Source organism: Ambystoma mexicanum, chromosome 5q (assembly GCF_040938575.1).
Source record: "Ambystoma mexicanum isolate Mex_15411 chromosome 5q, UKY_AmexF1_1, whole genome shotgun sequence".
Lineage (NCBI taxonomy): Eukaryota > Metazoa > Chordata > Amphibia > Caudata > Ambystomatidae > Ambystoma > Ambystoma mexicanum.
This window is the reverse complement of record NC_090933.1, coordinates 146,113,069-146,129,734: the sequence shown is the minus strand read 5'-3', so window position 1 is coordinate 146,129,734 and position 16,666 is coordinate 146,113,069. Positions and strand designations below refer to the sequence as shown.

At 45.9% G+C, this 16,666-nt stretch overlaps 1 long non-coding RNA gene across 1 annotated transcript in view; it reads left to right on the top strand.

Annotated features, from left to right (window-relative positions):
- The first annotated feature begins 2,729 nt into the window (after positions 1-2,729).
- Positions 2,730-16,666, top strand: part of LOC138497301 (uncharacterized) — a 29,270-nt gene continuing 15,333 nt past the window's right edge. Inside the window, exon 1 of the long non-coding RNA XR_011278561.1 lies at positions 2,730-3,027. This is a non-coding gene — a long non-coding RNA (uncharacterized lncRNA). The remainder of the gene's footprint in view (positions 3,028-16,666) is intronic.

Here is a 16,666-nt window from a genome sequence, read left to right as displayed (position 1 = left end):
CCCTATCCTTTGTCCTACTGATACCCTTTCAAAAGAATGTTCTGTGTGGTTACATGGTACTTCCCTGAAGCAACAAAAATATGTTGCAAGGGTCTTACCCTTTGAGATTAGAACCTAATACATCAAATGCCAGGGTGATTGCATTTGCCAGGGTCTCTCAGTGAATCTGGAAACTCTTACTTGCCATTGCACTTGGCAGATGATCAGTGGGTTTATATTTTCCTGATGCCAAGTTAATGCCTTAGTTTAAATGAAAGTCTTTAACGAGAATCTCTCTTTGGATTGGCCTTAGATACCTTTGAAGATGTTTGGACTGAACATGGGAGTGACTGCCTGAGGGTGTGTCTGGGGCATGAAGATGCAGTGAGAGATTATGTTATGTGCTGTTCTTTTCCTAGTCTGCCTGTTTTAGTGGCCACACTATATGAGGCTTATAGATTGTTGGTGTGTGATGATGCAAGGAAGCTCATGTAATCCTGAGTGTGTGCTTGAATGAATGCCCTGTGTATGTGACATTGGATACGTTTGCAATGAGTGAATTAGGTGACTCCTTTGTGATCCGTTATTATTTGTACTTTGTATGTTTATTGAAGAACTTGTAACTAGTAGGCAATAAAAGCCCTAGGATACTAATAGTACAGTGTTTCATCTTTGCCGTGTGCATTCGTGTTTTTCTATGCAGGACATGCTACTCAGGAAAGACTAGACTGCACATTCTGCTTCATTGATATGGAGCAGCAGGGGGCCATGTTGTGAGTAAGGCTTCCTGTTGCTCCATATCAATGTATTGCCAAATGAAAAAAAAAAATGCATAGATGCATTTTTGTGCTCTTACTCAGGCCATGTTGGTTGCGCATTATTGATATGAAACAAGAATATGTGTTAAACGGATATTTTTCTCCACAAAAAAGACAGAAGCATTTGCTCTTCATGAGTACTGTTAATGCAGCAAATTATACACAAACAGGGACCCTCAATGGTGTTATTTGTCATGAATATATTTCTCATAGGAGTATTTTGAAATAATGAATTAGTAGTGTAGTGGACCATGTTAGCATGCCAATTGTGGCCAGAAAAGAAATACATTGTTTTGTCTTTTTCAATAACAACTGTTTAGTGAAAACAATCAAAAATAGTATTTTTGTGAGAGGGAAGAAACGTTTGAAAACTGTTTACAGTAGTGAGAACACTATTCAATGTAAAACAATGTAGGACCTCCAAAACAAAACAAAAGAAAAAAAACCATTAAACATATTTAATGCCAAACATAGCAAGCAAAAACATTAGTGCTATTTGATCATTGCTCATAAGGTGAACAATTACAGAGCAATCTTTTAGTCCAAACAAAACATGGATTAGAAAAAAAATGAAACAAAAATAAGAACATTATTTTGAATGAAATTGCACATTGCCAAGGAAAGTAAATGAACAATTGGAAAACTGGTGATTAGAAGTATTTTCAGAAATGGTGGACATAATGGAAGTGAAATAATTAGATGAAGAAGGAACAGGGGATTTAATACATGGGGTTTCTGGTTTGTTACAGGGAACAGATTCAGGGAGAAGAGGATTACATTGTGGTGCTTTGCCCTGGTGCAGAAATGTAGACCACTTATCACGTTGGGTTGGTTGAGGTTGCCAGTAACTAGTAGTTGACGATGGGTTTCGATGTTCATGAACAGACATATTTTCACTGGTTTCATGTCCAGCATTAGACAGAAGTTGTATTGCAGTTGCATGAATGCATTGATTTGTGTAGACATTAGTTAGGTGTGTGCGTTGAAGTATTCATTGCATTAATGATCCAAAAGTGTTTTTACCAAGTGGTCGATTTGTTTACCACATGGATTCCTTGGAGTATTCATTTTTGTGGAAGCGACGAGGCATTTGAAAAAAGTAAGGACCATACAGGTGCAATTTAGAAATGTACAATAGAAGTGATTTCACAGGACAATCTCGATCAGTGGGAATTGCGTACATCCTGCCTCTCAAGTCACTGTGGTGTTGTTCAAGTCAAGTATGGTGATTTTTGGTTAGTTCATTAAAAGTAAGCATAGCGTATTGCTTACCATTCTCATCTGAAGTTACTCCAAATGCATTTGCTGGAATTAAATGAAGTTCCTCACGTCCTTGTTTTGCGAAGTGAATTTGGATGTCAAACACTACTTTATACTGTAGTGTATCTGAAATGTGGTAGTGAAAATGCCAAAGGAACAAAGTTTCGTCAGGGAGCGTGATTGGTGCTTTGTGTTTTGCTTGGTCATTTCCCCTCCATTGCAGTCATTTCATTATGCTGATGAATAAATTGTTGGCTGCGATAAAGTGGTCATTTGGCATTATATTTCCATTTCTGCTATTAGGTGGGCTGTTTAGATGTCGATTAAGACTAGAGCAGAGAGAAATCAAACTTTGAGGTTGGTATTCTACTCCACTAACTGTAGGGACTTATGCGTTAAATGTGTGCCAAAGAGAGACAAGAATTGTAAAAGGTGACATTTAAAAATGCACACGTGTAAGCTTTTTACACAAACCACCCTTTAAAGGTGTCCACTCCCATTTTGTTGCAGACCGAGTATTGACCTCAGATCTATTTAAATGCAAATCAGTGTTAGCCACTGAAACATGTCTGCCTGCATTCTTATTTGTACTGCTATGCTGAAAGGTGGTTTGCAAAGTAGACGACTTTTGTTGTCCATCTTCACTTTCAGTGCTGCTGTCTTCCAGCTACTCCTCCATTGAAAAAGGGCCTGTGATAGAAAATGCTATGAGAGCAGGAGCTTCCGAGGAATGCACTTGTTCACAAGGCATTTCAATGTGAAACATAGATATGGCATTTTTGTTTTTCAGCTGGTTGCTTTTGGGCCGTGATGTTTTTTAATTATTTTTTTAAAACAAACGTTCCAAGGTTGAAGGTGACGTTGCGATGTGAAGCGGAAATGTAGAAAAGTCAGTCACAATCTGGAACGGGAAATTAATCTTGGGACCAACACGAGATACTCACTGCAACGTAATATGGATTACAACAAGGTAAGGCTCGGAAACGGACCAATCAGTGAGTAGATCTAATTTTAATTATGCTGCACCAGGTACTAATTAAGAATAACACCTTTTAACTTAAGCCACGTGTCTCTTGGGCCATCATCGTTAAAGCCACAGTTCCAAGATACAATGCTAGCAATGAGGATGAGAGCAGTATTTTACAAGATCTCCCACACTTCCCTTGCACACTTTTCCCTGGCTGGAGGGCACAAAGCCATTTGCACCCCAGGTGACCTGCTCGCCATGGGATTCAGAAGTGAAATGATGACACTGCAGAATACAATCATTCTCCTGCATGCATAGAGATGGTGTGTTTGCATGTTCCTGCCAGCGGTTCTCCAGCATAAAGGGCAACATCATATTAGTACTTCCGGTGAATGGAGGTTACGTGATCAACTTGGGTGCTACAATGGGAGCTTTCTTGTATTTGGTTCAGCGTGCTCTCCCGAGGTCCCCTTTATCTTTAGTTGACAAATGCAGTGAATGGCTACAGAGCCATGATACACTCACACCTAGGTTAATTGGGGTGGTCCTATGCTATCATTTAGATAGGTCTGATTACCTCTATCCTCTCTGAGTGGGCTGACCTCTCCTCATCCCGCCTGGCCTCAACCACTCAACTCTTCCTCCTTGGAGACCTCAATATCCACATGGATCCTTCCTGTCCCTGTTCTGTACTCTTTCGGAACCTCTGCAACTCTCTCTCTCTCTTTCTATTCTTCCCTCTGGCCCGACTCACTCTGCAGGGCACACTCTGTATGTTCTCATCTCCTCTAACCTCTGCCTCTTTAACCTTCTCACCACTCCTCTCTCCTGGAGCAATCACTTTCTCCTTTCCTCTCATCTCTCCCTCTCTACCATGCCCAGGCCTGCTCCAGCGCTGCCACCTACCTTCTCTGTCATCTGGTCCATGAAGTGTGTGTCAGTTGAGGCTTTTCCTGCCACTTTCTCACCCCCTCTTCCACCTCCGGCTGACTCTCATCCTGACAGTGCCCTTTCCATGCTCCATTGTGCTATCTCTGATACTCTCGATGTTCTTGCCCCTGTCATGAGGATCCGCTTGACGCCCAAAGCCAAGTGCAACTCTTGGTACGACTCTGACCTAGTCACCCTTAAGCACAAATGTAGGGGGACTGAGAAGAAATGGTGGGCATCTCGTGCATCCTCTGACAAACTGACCTGTCGCCTGCTCCAAACGCAATAACGGCTCTCTGTCAGCACTAAGAAGAGAGCCCCCATCCAAGCCTGCGTCTCTGTGGCATCTAACAACTCAGCCAAACTCTTTAAAATCTGAAAGGAGCTGGCAGTCTCTACTTCTCCTTTCCCCTCCTAGGACTTCTGCAAGGCCCAGGCCTCTGATTTGATCTCTGAAACCCAGGTCATCCTGACCACCCTGTCGTCCTCTCCTCCTCTTCCCTCTACAGTCTCTTCTACTTCCGCCCACCCTGAAGCCGCCTCTGCTCCCTCTTTCTCTTCTTTTCCTCTGTTCTCCCCTGATGAGATTTCCCGGACAAATCTGATCTGTGAAAGTCTCATCAAATCAGGTTCTTCCCTGTTCATCCAAAACCATCTAGGACCTTATTGACACCCTTGCTCCTGCCCTAGCTAACTTCTGCAACCACTCCTTCACCAATGGAGCCTTCCCCTCCCCTCTGAAGCACTCTCTTGTGCAACCTCTTCTGAAGAGACCCACTGCTGACCTCTCCTGCCTGGCTAACTATCGCCGATCTCTATCACTCCTTTCCTGGGAAAACATGTGGAAAAGCTGGCCATCTCCTAGCTTAATCTTCACACCGATTCTGCTGGTAGTCTCCATGACCATCAGTCTGGCTTCAGAGCAGTCCGAAGATCAAAACTGCTCTCCTGAACATCCGTGAAGACCTGCTTTGCAACCTTCACTCTAATCTCCCCTCTGTCCTCATCCTACTCAATCTCTCTTCTGCCTTTGATATGGTCAACCATGCCATCCTGGCCAACCATCTCCGTAATAATCTGGGTATCACTGATCAGGCCCTGGCATGGCTGACCTCCTTCCAACTGACCCTCCCACATCCAACTTGGGTCGTTCCTTTCCTCTATCTCACTCTCCACTTTTGGTGTTCCCCAGGGGCCTAACCTCTCTCCCTAGCTGTTCAACCAATATCTGGCACTTCTTGACCACCACATTGCTGTTCTTTGCTCCAATTTTCAGTGCTATGTGGATGACACTCAGCTTGTTTTCAGGCTCCCCTGTGCCACCTCTTCGCCCTCTCTCATCTCTGTCTGTCTTTCTACAATCCAGGAGTGGTGTGCCACCAACAACCTCTGCCTTAATGCCAGTAAGACAGAGATCCTCCTCATCGGCACTCCTGCACCTTCCTTTGCCCTATCCCTGCACCCACCTGTGAGTCTAAGAACCTCTGGGTCATCTTCGATTCCACACTTCTCTAAGAAGTCAAACTACCAACTGCACCTCCTCAGAGGTATTCTTCCTTTCCTTTCTTTCACCCAGAAGCTCACTGTCTCTAGAGCTCTGGTTCTCTCTAGGCTGGACTACTGCAACAGCCTCTTCCTAAATCTGCCTGCTACTACTCTCCGCCCTCTGCAACTCATCCAGAACAGGATTGAAAGATTTGTCCTTGGCCTCAAGCCCAGGGATCTTATCTCCCCAGCCCTGAAATCTCTTCACTGGCTCCGTGTGGCTGCATGGATTAAGTTCAAGACCCTTTGCTTTGTCCACAAGGCTTTCTGGGGCCTGGGTCCGCAATACCTTCAACTCTCCCTTCTGAAATAACTTCTTTCTGAAGCTCTTTGCTCCTCCACCTCCAACTCCCTCAGGGTCAGTCGCTACTACAAACAACATGTTGGGGGTAGATCTCTTTCATTGGCAGGGGCCTCCCTCTGTAACAGCCACCCTGCCTCTGAAACTTGAGGAGAACCATCTTTGGTTCTGGAAGCACCTCAAGACCTTCCTCTTTGCATCTGCCTTCTCTCTTCCTCGCCCCTGCTGATCGGTCTGTTTCTGCACTGGGCACCTGGCTACCCTCTGATTTCGGGCCCAGATCCCTGCTCACCCAGCTGCACACCTGCACTGCCTCCTGGCAACCACTGCACCTGGCTCTATATCTGCAACCTTACAGTCCATTTCCTGCACTTATTAGACACCCGTTGTCTACTCCTTATTCTTGCATTTGCCACCTGCTGGCTGCACTACCTGTTGCTGTGATCACATGTTCTGCACTTTTCCACTCCCCCCCTACCCATTTCACTTCCCCCCTCCATCTCCCCTGCACTTGTACGTTCTCAATGTCACTGGGCCTAGTAAGATGTTTGTTTTGTTCCTCCCTTGTACCCCTCCCTTACCTCGTCGTGCCTTGAAACACTTGTGTATGGGTGTGATGTAATTAAAATATCATATAGTATCATATCATGTGATAGCAGTATGCCAGTTGTTGGTTGTGACCTCCTGTTAGTGTAGATCCCTAGGGTTAGGTTTATCACTAGAGTCGTTGGTGGGCCATTGTAACATGACAAATTGTTTTTTTTTTAAACATATGGTAAAATGTTCCCAGTGTTCTTGGGGTCATGAGCAAATAGCAAATGGTAGAATGCGCTAGAGAGAGAGAAAATTTGGTATATTCAAAGAACCAGGGCAAACGTTGCACTAGAGCACAAAAAGATGCATGTTCACTGCATTATTGCACTAGGACAATTTTTGCCCTGGTGCTTTTAATATGGCAAACTGCACTTTTCGTGGCATAATGGTTTTGTAATGTGTCCCAGTGTTTTAAAAAATAGAGCAAATGCTGCTCTAGTGCTAATACCTTGCAATTTTACACTACAGCAGTGCAACGTTTCTGTAATCTGCCCTTGGTTATCATAGCAACAGAAGCAGGTCAGTTGCTAGGCTTTCCATTCTCCAGGTGTGGCGTGATTTCCTATTGGCCTATTTTTGGATAGGTTTCACAGACAATTGGGCTATTTTTGGGGTACTTTTGAAGGCAGATCTTTTTTTTTGTCCTCCTGACGGTGCCCTTCTACAAAACACACCCACTCTCTCTATACCCACTCACCCCATTACCACTAACTCTGTTCTGACCCACCCACTCCACTCCCATTATATGTGCTGGTGGGGTTTTCCTGGTACTATTTTGGGCTATTGTGGACAAGTCCTCCCGAGTCTGACTTGTTCTTCATATTTTCCCCCAACCAACTAGCATCACCCACTCTGCCGAATCTCTTTGACCCCACCCACTCACCAACCACTACCCACCCTTCCCCCTCCCTCTCTACCCCACCCACCCAATCCCCACTATCTCTACCCTCACCCACCTAACCTACCCCCACTGTACCCCAAATCCCACAAACCCTATCCCCGTTCTCTCCAGCCCAACCACCCTACCCCCACTATTTCTCCCCACACCCACCCAGCCTACACCCATTATATCTACCCCCACCCACCCTAACCCCACTTTCTTTTGACTTCCCCTACATCCACCAACCCACCCTACTAGCCCACTCTCTCTAACGCCATCTACCCACTCCATCCCCAATTGCTTTACCCCCACCTACCCATGCTAACCTCCTTCTCGATACCCTCACCCACAGACTTTACCTCCACTCTCAACCCACACCCACACACAGTACCCTTAGCCCTCCCATAATAACCATCCAGCCTACCCCCACTCTCTCTAGCCCCACCTGTCTACCCTAGCCCCACTCTCAATACCCCCACTCACCATACCCTCATTCTCTCTAAGCCCACCCACCCTAAATACACTCTTTCTACACCAACCCATTCACTTTACCTCCATTTTATGCAGATTCAACCGCCCACCATACCACAACTCTTTACCCTCACCCACTTGCCACCATTCTCTACTCTCACCCAGCCCCTATACCTCCACTCTCCCCTTTACCAACCACACAACATACACCCACCCACCCACTCTATACACACCCCCCCTGCCCCAACTCTCTCTATCCACACCCACTGTACCCCTCATTTTCCCTACCACCAACCGTTCCACCATCACACTCTCTACCCCCACCCAACCTATCTCCACTCTCTTCACCCCCACTCACCAACCCACCCTCCACTCTCTCTACCCCCACCCAACCTGCGTTTACTTTATCTACCCCCACTCATCCACCCTATCTCTACTCTTTCTACCCCCACCCACCCATGCTACCTCCACTCTCCCTACCCCCACCCAACATCAGCAATCTCTACCACCACCCACACTACCCCACTCTCTCTAACCCTTACCCTACTCTATGCCTACCCACTCTGCCCACACTATCTCTAGCCTCAGCCACCCTACCCCCACTCTCTCTACTTCATCCACCCACTCTACCCCCACTATCTCTACCCAAACCCACCCCACCTACAATATCTCTACCTGACCCACCTTAACTCAACTCTCTACCCCACCCACCTACCCTAACTCCACTGTCCCCACCCCACCTATCCTACTGCCACTCTCTGCCCCCACTCAACCACTCTACCCCACTCTCGCTCCCACCCCACTCTCTCTGCCCACCCCCTCCACACCCCCAAAGACTCTACCACTACCCAGCCACCCCCACTCTCTCTAGACCCATCTCCCTACCTCCACACTCTCTACCCCACTCATCCACCTTGCCTTCATGCTCTCTACCCCACCCACCCACCTACTCTCTCTTCCACCACCCACCCACCCTACCTTCACTCTCTCTACCCCTCCTAATTAGCCACCCTACGCCCACTTGTCTTTTACAAACCACCCACCCTACCCCCATGCTCTCGATCCCACCCACCCAACCTCCAATCTCTATACCCTCAACAATGCACACTACCCCCACTCTCTCTACCCCAGCCATTCCACTGCTCCCACTCTCCCTACCCCCTTACATCCACCCAACTACCACTTTCTCTACCCCCACCCACTGTACCTCCACTCGCTGTACCACGTCCACCCTACCGCCACTCTCTCTACCGCCACCAACTCACCCTTCCCCACTCTCTCTACCCCATCCACCCTGCCCCACTCTCACTACCCCACCCACTCTCTATCTCCCAACCAACCCTACACTGTATCTCTCTACAACACCAACTATCCCCCACCCAATCTCTCTAACCCGACCCAACAGTCTCTACAGCTTACCTATTCAAACTGCACACTCTACCCCCTCTCATCCTTCCTCTCACAGTCTCACTATATTTCTTACCCTCTCACTTGAACCTTTCCTGCTCATATTTTCATTTGCTCATTATCGATGGTACCCTCTCTCAATCCTTCCTTGCTCTGTTTTCCTTCCTTCTCATTCTCCTGCACACCTGCGCCCCTTATCACATCCTCCTTTGAAACTTTGCACTCTCCTCCTTGCACCCTGGTGCCTATAAATGCAAAATGCAAAGAACAGCACTAAACTCCAGGAAAATTGACTTTTACAATACTTGGTTTGTGTTTCTAGTGCAACTGTGGGTGGCAGTCTGGGTGAATGTTCCTCTACTTGTTGGGAAGAGGAAAGAAAGATCCTGGATTATGGAAGGTGTGAATGACCCTGGGTGTGGAGAATCCAGGTGTGTATTGAGCTGGAATGTTAACAGAGGGTGCAGGCCTGGTGTTTGAATTCCTACTTGTTGGAGGCTGCTACTGTGCATGATCGTTTTTTCATCAATGACGCCTTTACTCCATGGCACACATAGTCCCTTTGTGTGGGGGTACAGCAGTGTAATTTTCATCTCAGACCATGTACTTGTGGAAGGAAATCAGGGAGGTTTGTGACTGTATGGCGCCCTGCTTTAGGCAGTGGTATTTAGGGTAGCTGCATGTTTCTTTTTATTTCTCTCTTAGTCCTTGTTGTGTGATAGATCCATATCTGTCATGTTTATTGAATGTTAACAGTAACATGTATGGAGATCCCTCTGCATTGTCAAAGCTTTTCGGATCTGTGTCTCTGCAAGAGGAATTGTCTTTTTTTTTTCCCCACGACAAGTTGTAATTGTTAAGGAGAAGCCATTTATTTGTACTGTTTGCATGCAAAGAAGCAAGGTGATTTGGGACTATATATGTGAGTTACTGCTATTGTGACAGGGTGTCTGTCTGAGAGATTAAATTGGGGCATGCATTTAGAGTGAAACATTATTTTATATTGTGTCCTGTTAATTGTCTGCCTGTCCTGGTGGCCACGCTTTGTGAGGGTTAGAATGAGGGTTAGAATGTTGGTGTGTGATGATCTAAGGCAACCCAGAGAATGTTGCGTGCTTGAATGTTCGATTTGTGTAACAGTTGGGGGCTGGACATTGAGGGAATGTGTTGGCTAGTAAGTGGCTCATGTCATTATATGTAGCTTATTAAATAACTTTCAACTACTTAAAGCTCTATAACCTAAGCCATCTGCCAAGACATTATTGAGAAGCTGAGTTCCAACACACAGTGCAGGTGTGCATATTGGAGGAACAGGCTCTACAGAGATCTTTGGTCTGACAAAAAAATACTCTTTCTATTTGTCCCTATGATTAAGCAATAAACCCCACGCCGCAGGGTCATTACCGAGTCAGGTAATGCCCCAGGGCCCATAGTTATAGGCCAGAGTGAAGCGAGGGCCTTAACAAAGGCCCCGCGGCATTACCTGACTCTGTAATGCCCCCGCAGCGAGGGGCTTATTGCTATTAGTATCCCAGCCCGCAAGAACGGGTTATTAATAGCATTTCTTTCTGTTCCGAAACGCTGCAGCATTTTGGAACAGAAAAAAAAAAGAAAATGGCCTCCGGGAAGGGAAAACTGAGTCCGTTTTCCCTTTCCATGGCAGCCATCGGGAGAGGATGCGCTGGGGACAGAAGTGGTCCCAGCGCGTTCGCTCCGAAAAAGGTGAAAAACGAAGCTAAGTGGGGTTGGGAGGGTGGAGAGGAGATAGTTTGTAGGGGAGGGAGGTGGAGGAAAGAAAATACATACCTGAATCTCTGGCGGGGGACGATGGCAGCCTCCAGCGGTGTGGAGGCTCGGAGCGGGGATGGCCCTGTTTCGAGCCTCCTCATTGGCTGAGGGGCTGCCACACCTCCTGTCAGGAACAAAGGAATGGAATCCCGGCCAAGGGATTGCCGGCTGGGTAAAGCCCCGGCGAAGGCCAATCAGAATGTTTGTTTCATTCTGATTGACCCTCGCCAGGTACTTAATTAATTTAAAACCATTCACTTGTTTTGTAACTAGACACATCATAGAAATTAAGGTGTCACAAGTCATCACTCCAATTCAAAAACAGTCGATTAATAGATTCTTTAAAATGTTGATATTTCATAAGAAACTGTTTTTAGTAACTTCCAAAGAAGAATTCACAGTCAACTGTCTAATAGTTTGAATGTGAATGTGTTCCAAATCCATATAATAACGTCAGTTTTCATTTAAAATGGGTACAGGTATCTAAATGATGTTTCATTCTGGTTAATCCTTCAAATATTGATTTAAATGTGGGTGTTTGTTTCAAATAAATGATGTCAATTTTGTTCTACATTGTTTGTTCACTTTGATTAGTGGGAATAAACCAGGAATATTATATTGCTTTTGTTTGCATTTGTTTTAGCAAATCATGTGACGTGTTAGCTTGCCCTGTACTGTCAAAGGGAATAATCTGCATTTAAGAGAAATGACTATGTTGCGAAAAATGAAATTGTTATTCAGAGTTCCGGGGATGTCTTGTGGATTAGAACAACACATGGCCAGAAAAGAGGCAGGAATAACCGGTGAAAAAAAAAGTGTACAATAAGCAGTGCCTAATCAACTGAACTGAAAACTGCTGGCAGACAGATGATTTCATGATTGAGTCCACATAAATGCATGTGCAAAATGACAATTGACAAATTCTCACCTAGTATCATGCGCTTGTACAGAATTATTCTTACTTGTGTAAAGTAACCTTCAGCAAGAGATAATTATTGAATTGTAATGTTTATTTTAATTAGGGAGCCTGCGGTAGCGGCCCTGTAGTTATGGTTAAGTTGTTGAACCAATAGGAAGAGCACTTTTTTGGGCAGCTTATATCTTCGCCACCCCAGGGAAAATCCTCATCGAATTTAGCAAAAAAAGTATATGGCTCTGTCAGATTGACTCTGCAAAGTTTGGTCAGGTTTTGTTAAGGAGATCCAAGGTTATAGGGGGGGTTCCAATATGTGTGGTTTTTTCGTATAGTGGAATGGAAAATAATTTTACTCACGCCTGCAGCCCAAACCGCTGGATGGATTTTCACTAATTTTGTGGCAGAGGTGGCGGCTTGGTCCAAAAAGTGTGCTTTTGTGAGAGTTGCTGTAAATCCGTCTATTGATTTATTTTTAAAAGAACCAAAATGTAGGTAAATAAAATTTGTGATATCTGGGTTCTGTCTGCAGTCTTACTTCCCTTTTCGATCCGCAGTTGGGCATATGATTGGTCTAGAGGGCAATAATGATGTCTGCGTACATCTGACGCACCCGCTGATTGGTCAATAAAAAATGCGAGGTCCGTCTGATTTTTGGAAACACCCACCAGGTTGGATTCGCGGACAGAGGCTGGTGTCCACAGACAGCACAGTGAAAACATATTTAAAAAAACACAACATTGCACTTGTCAAACTTATCAAACAATCACTGGAGAGGTGAGGGGTGATGAGGATGGGAGGCGATATGACCTTAAAAAGCTAAAAAATAGGTGTTTTTCTTCTGTAATGTCCGCAAACAGTCTGGGGATAACCCTGTGATATTCGTCAACATCTTAGATGTTCTTGTGCATTTATGCTTATTTGTGCATTACATGGTTGGTGAAAAGCAGTTTTTGGATGGCTTATACCTTTGGCGCCACTCAATGAAACTGCATAAAATGTTGCCTGAGTGTAAGAATGTAATTGGAAAAACTAGTGATATACATTTGGTGTCTGGTGGTAGTGGACCTGGCACTCAGCAAAGGTAAATGTGTACTCTGATTTGCTCATTGGGAAATGCTGCATGGCCGAAGCCTATGCCCCATGGATTTGGAGAGTGGCCATGGCTGCAAGCCATGAGCACTGTCCATTGGTTATATTATTATGGTATAGTGGACACTGAACTAAGATGCAGGGTAGGTGCAGTGAATAATAAGGTTGGTTTGGTTCGGCTGGGGTCATGGTGGAGCCTTATCCCATAGGCAATTGAACAATGATATCCAGAGGCGTTGGTAGGGGGGGAGGCTTAGGGGGCTATAGCCCCGGGTCTTTTGGTTGAAGGCCAGGATAGAATATCAGAGGCTGCAACCAAAAGGCTAGCTAGCCCCGAGTCCCGACAGCCCCAAAATTAGCATAGCCCTGGATCTTTTCCAGACCTAGCAACGACCCTGATGATATCATCCCCAGCATGCACTGCTGATAACAACAGATATAAGTATGTGTTGCAAAAATATGTTTTTTAAAGGAGCTTTATACTTCTTTCATATATGTGAAAAGAGAAATTAATAATAACTTAAATATAGTGATGTAACACCATGAAACATTTTCACTTATAACAATCTATTAAATTGACAGAAAAAAAACTTTGTTATAGTGATATTATGGTTAAGATGCATCCCAGAAGTTACCCAGTGGCGTCCCATACCTTGGCATACCTTGGCATTTCCCTGCTGGGGTCTCACGAGCACTTGCCCATCTGTATTGCCCCTTCTATTTATGCACTTCTCTCACTGCACAATGCATATGTGCATTTATAGGAGCATTGTGTACATTTTTTCGGATAAGTAAGGGAAATGTAGATAGAAACGATTTGTAAAAGATTGCTAAGTGGCAGTTGGTGTGTGGAAGCTTAATATGGTCATGGGGATCTCTATGTGCCTTCTGCAGGCCACCATGGAAAGGGAAGAGGGGTTCTGCACGGACTCCTGCCTTCCCTTTCCATGGTGGCCATCCTGGAAATGGATTTTCCTTCCTACAGCAGGACGCCATGCATGTCCTGCTGTAGGATGGAAAATCCTTTTTAGAATCCTGGGTTACCACTTTGGCAACCCAAGGTGCTAATAGCATTCATCCCCTATTGCAGGGGCTGGAATGGGGATAATGGTCCAGAGCCCTCGTTATCTGCCCTTGCTTCGCTTGGGCCGATAATTGGGGCTGCTGGACCGTTATCCCCCGTTCCAGTCCCTGGAATGGAGGATGAATGCCACAGTATATCCATTAGCATAAAACAAAATGCTAATGTAAATGTTGTAAAGTCTTATTGATTCGATGTACTTTACTGAGAAATATAAAGTAGATGGAGTCCATAACATTCATTTTTTTATTTCTATTTTTTAACTGTGAAAGGTGGTTCCTAAAGGAACCTTTTCTTTGTTTTTTTTTATTTTTGTATTTATTTTGCAGGAGAGATTAGAAACTAAGGCGGGGAGGGAAATGAGGGAAGCAGCAGCAAGCTCTAATATGGAGGGGTAGGTGGACAGGGGAAGATGTTGCATGTGCGTTACATCTAAGGTAGGGGATAGTGTTTCTCATGCTCCTCGATTACATCTTCAAAAGTACTCTGAAATCGCTCCCCCCTGCACAGTGGGGTTTTGCAGTAGATAAAGAGGGCTGTTGTCTTCAAAAGATATGGATCAACATCCTCTTTTATTGCTTGCACAGTAGCTGGTGGGATTTTGTGTCGCACAGAAGTAGGCTGTGTGGTTACAGTATTGGTTGGGGAATTTGAGGTAGAGGAAGACAGCCTACTACTTGCTAAGAAAGAAACTACATTTCTGTACGCATTGCGGTGGTTGGATTTGGTGTGGCGGCACATGGATGCGGTCCCTTAGGAGTACTGTCCAGGTAGTCCGCGACTGAGTACAACATTGCACTCAATGCATTTCAATTTAGTAGCTTTAGCCTTTGGTACATTTCCAACAGTGCTAAAAAACTGCCACACCCATGATTCTCTCTGGGTACTCCTCTGCTGTGTTGCATCTTCTTGTGTCACGGATGACACCCTGTTAAGAGTGACACAGGACACCCAGGAAGGGTTTTGGGTGGTTGTGCCGAAGTAAGGTGGACAGATATGTACACACACAGCTGACAGTAATGAGAACGAAGAGTAGGCAAGTGTAGCAAGGAATAAGGTACAACAGAATGGATTCCCTCTAGGGGTGTATGCAGATATAGGAAAAGAGTATTCCACTGACCTTAGGAAAAACTCTAGCCTTCTGCACAGTTTGCTATAACAGAGGCCCTCGCTGTTTGCTCATGGCTTGGAACAACAGCTATGGGTGTCTGTAACGTAGAAACGAGACAAGGTAAGGGGCAGAGGTTGCCTGACGGAAACCAACAGACAAGCTCTGTACCGAAGGATCTACAAACAGTACAAGAGAAAATACTAACAGACAAATCCAGGAAAAAGGAAGTCGATAGCAAAGTAGCAGAAGGATATGAAGGGAAAGTCGTGTAACAGGATTGGATAGCGGAGGACAGTAAGGAACAAGGTTGAGAGCTCAGAGGAGCAGGAAAGCAATGAGCAAGCCCACAGGAGCAGGGCTGTAAGGTAGGGAGCCCAGAGGGAAAGGGCTTAAGGCAGTGGAGTAAAGCAGGCTGCACGGCACGGAGCCCAGAAGGGCCGGGCTGCAAGGAGTGAGCCCTGGGGGGCAGGGCCGCTGACCGTAGAAGGCTGCAGAGGACTGTAAGCTGCAAGGTAGGGAGCCCAGAGGACAAGGGCTGTAGGCAGCCGGAGTGAGGCAGGCTGCAGAGCAGGGAGCCCAGAGGACAAGAACTGTAGGCAGTGGGAGTGAGGCAGGCTGCAGAGCAGAGAGCCCAGAGGACAAGGACTGTAGGCAGCCGGAGTGAGGCAGGCTGCAGGGCAGGAGCCTGGAAGACCAGGGCGGAAGGTAGCAGCTGAGCGTGATCGGCTGCAAGGCAGAAACCCGCAAGGGCAAAGGCGGAGGCTGGAAGGCAGCAGAGTGTGATCGGCTGCAAAGCAGAGAGCCCGGCAGGGCAAGGGCGGAGGCTGGAAAGCAGCAGAGCGTGATAAGCTGCAATGTAGAGAGCCCGCCAGGGCACTGGATCCAAAGCCGGCGTAAGGAGGAACCGCATACAAGAGCCGTAGCTAGACGCAAAAAGGTGCCGGAAGGACTCTTAATGCAAGAGACTGAGCTCCTGCAAGCAGCAGCTTTTATACCGCCCAGCCCAGCACAGAGGCAGGCTAAAAGGTCACACCTGGATCAGCACACCTGCAGACAATCGGCCACCTCCCTCTCTGTTCCTGAGCTGGTGGAAGCAGAGGAGATCCCTAGGGCTTCTGGGGATTGTAGTTCCGAAGATGACGAATAGGAATGGCCAGGAATAGATGGTTATAGCCAAGTGCATTGTGGTAAGTGTAGTTTGTTGGGAAAAATAGAAAAGCACCAAAGTCTCGCAAATGGGAAATAAGGTCCATATTGATCGCAAATGTATGCACCCATGACGCAGGCATGACATCTTGGTCCTCTTCATTGTCTTTGGAAGTACTGCACTTTTTTTGTTGAGTAGGTCCTCCAGCTGGTGGTGGTGGTTCTTGGGGAGGAGAAATGGCAATAGCTGATGCCATTTTTAAGATAAATAGCAGTTTTGCTAATATTTCTCCAGGTATGTGCTCTGTTCTAGATTGTTAATGGATAATGAGTAAGAATAGGTGTAGGAGCTGTGCAAGGGTATATTTCGAGCTTGAAAGTTG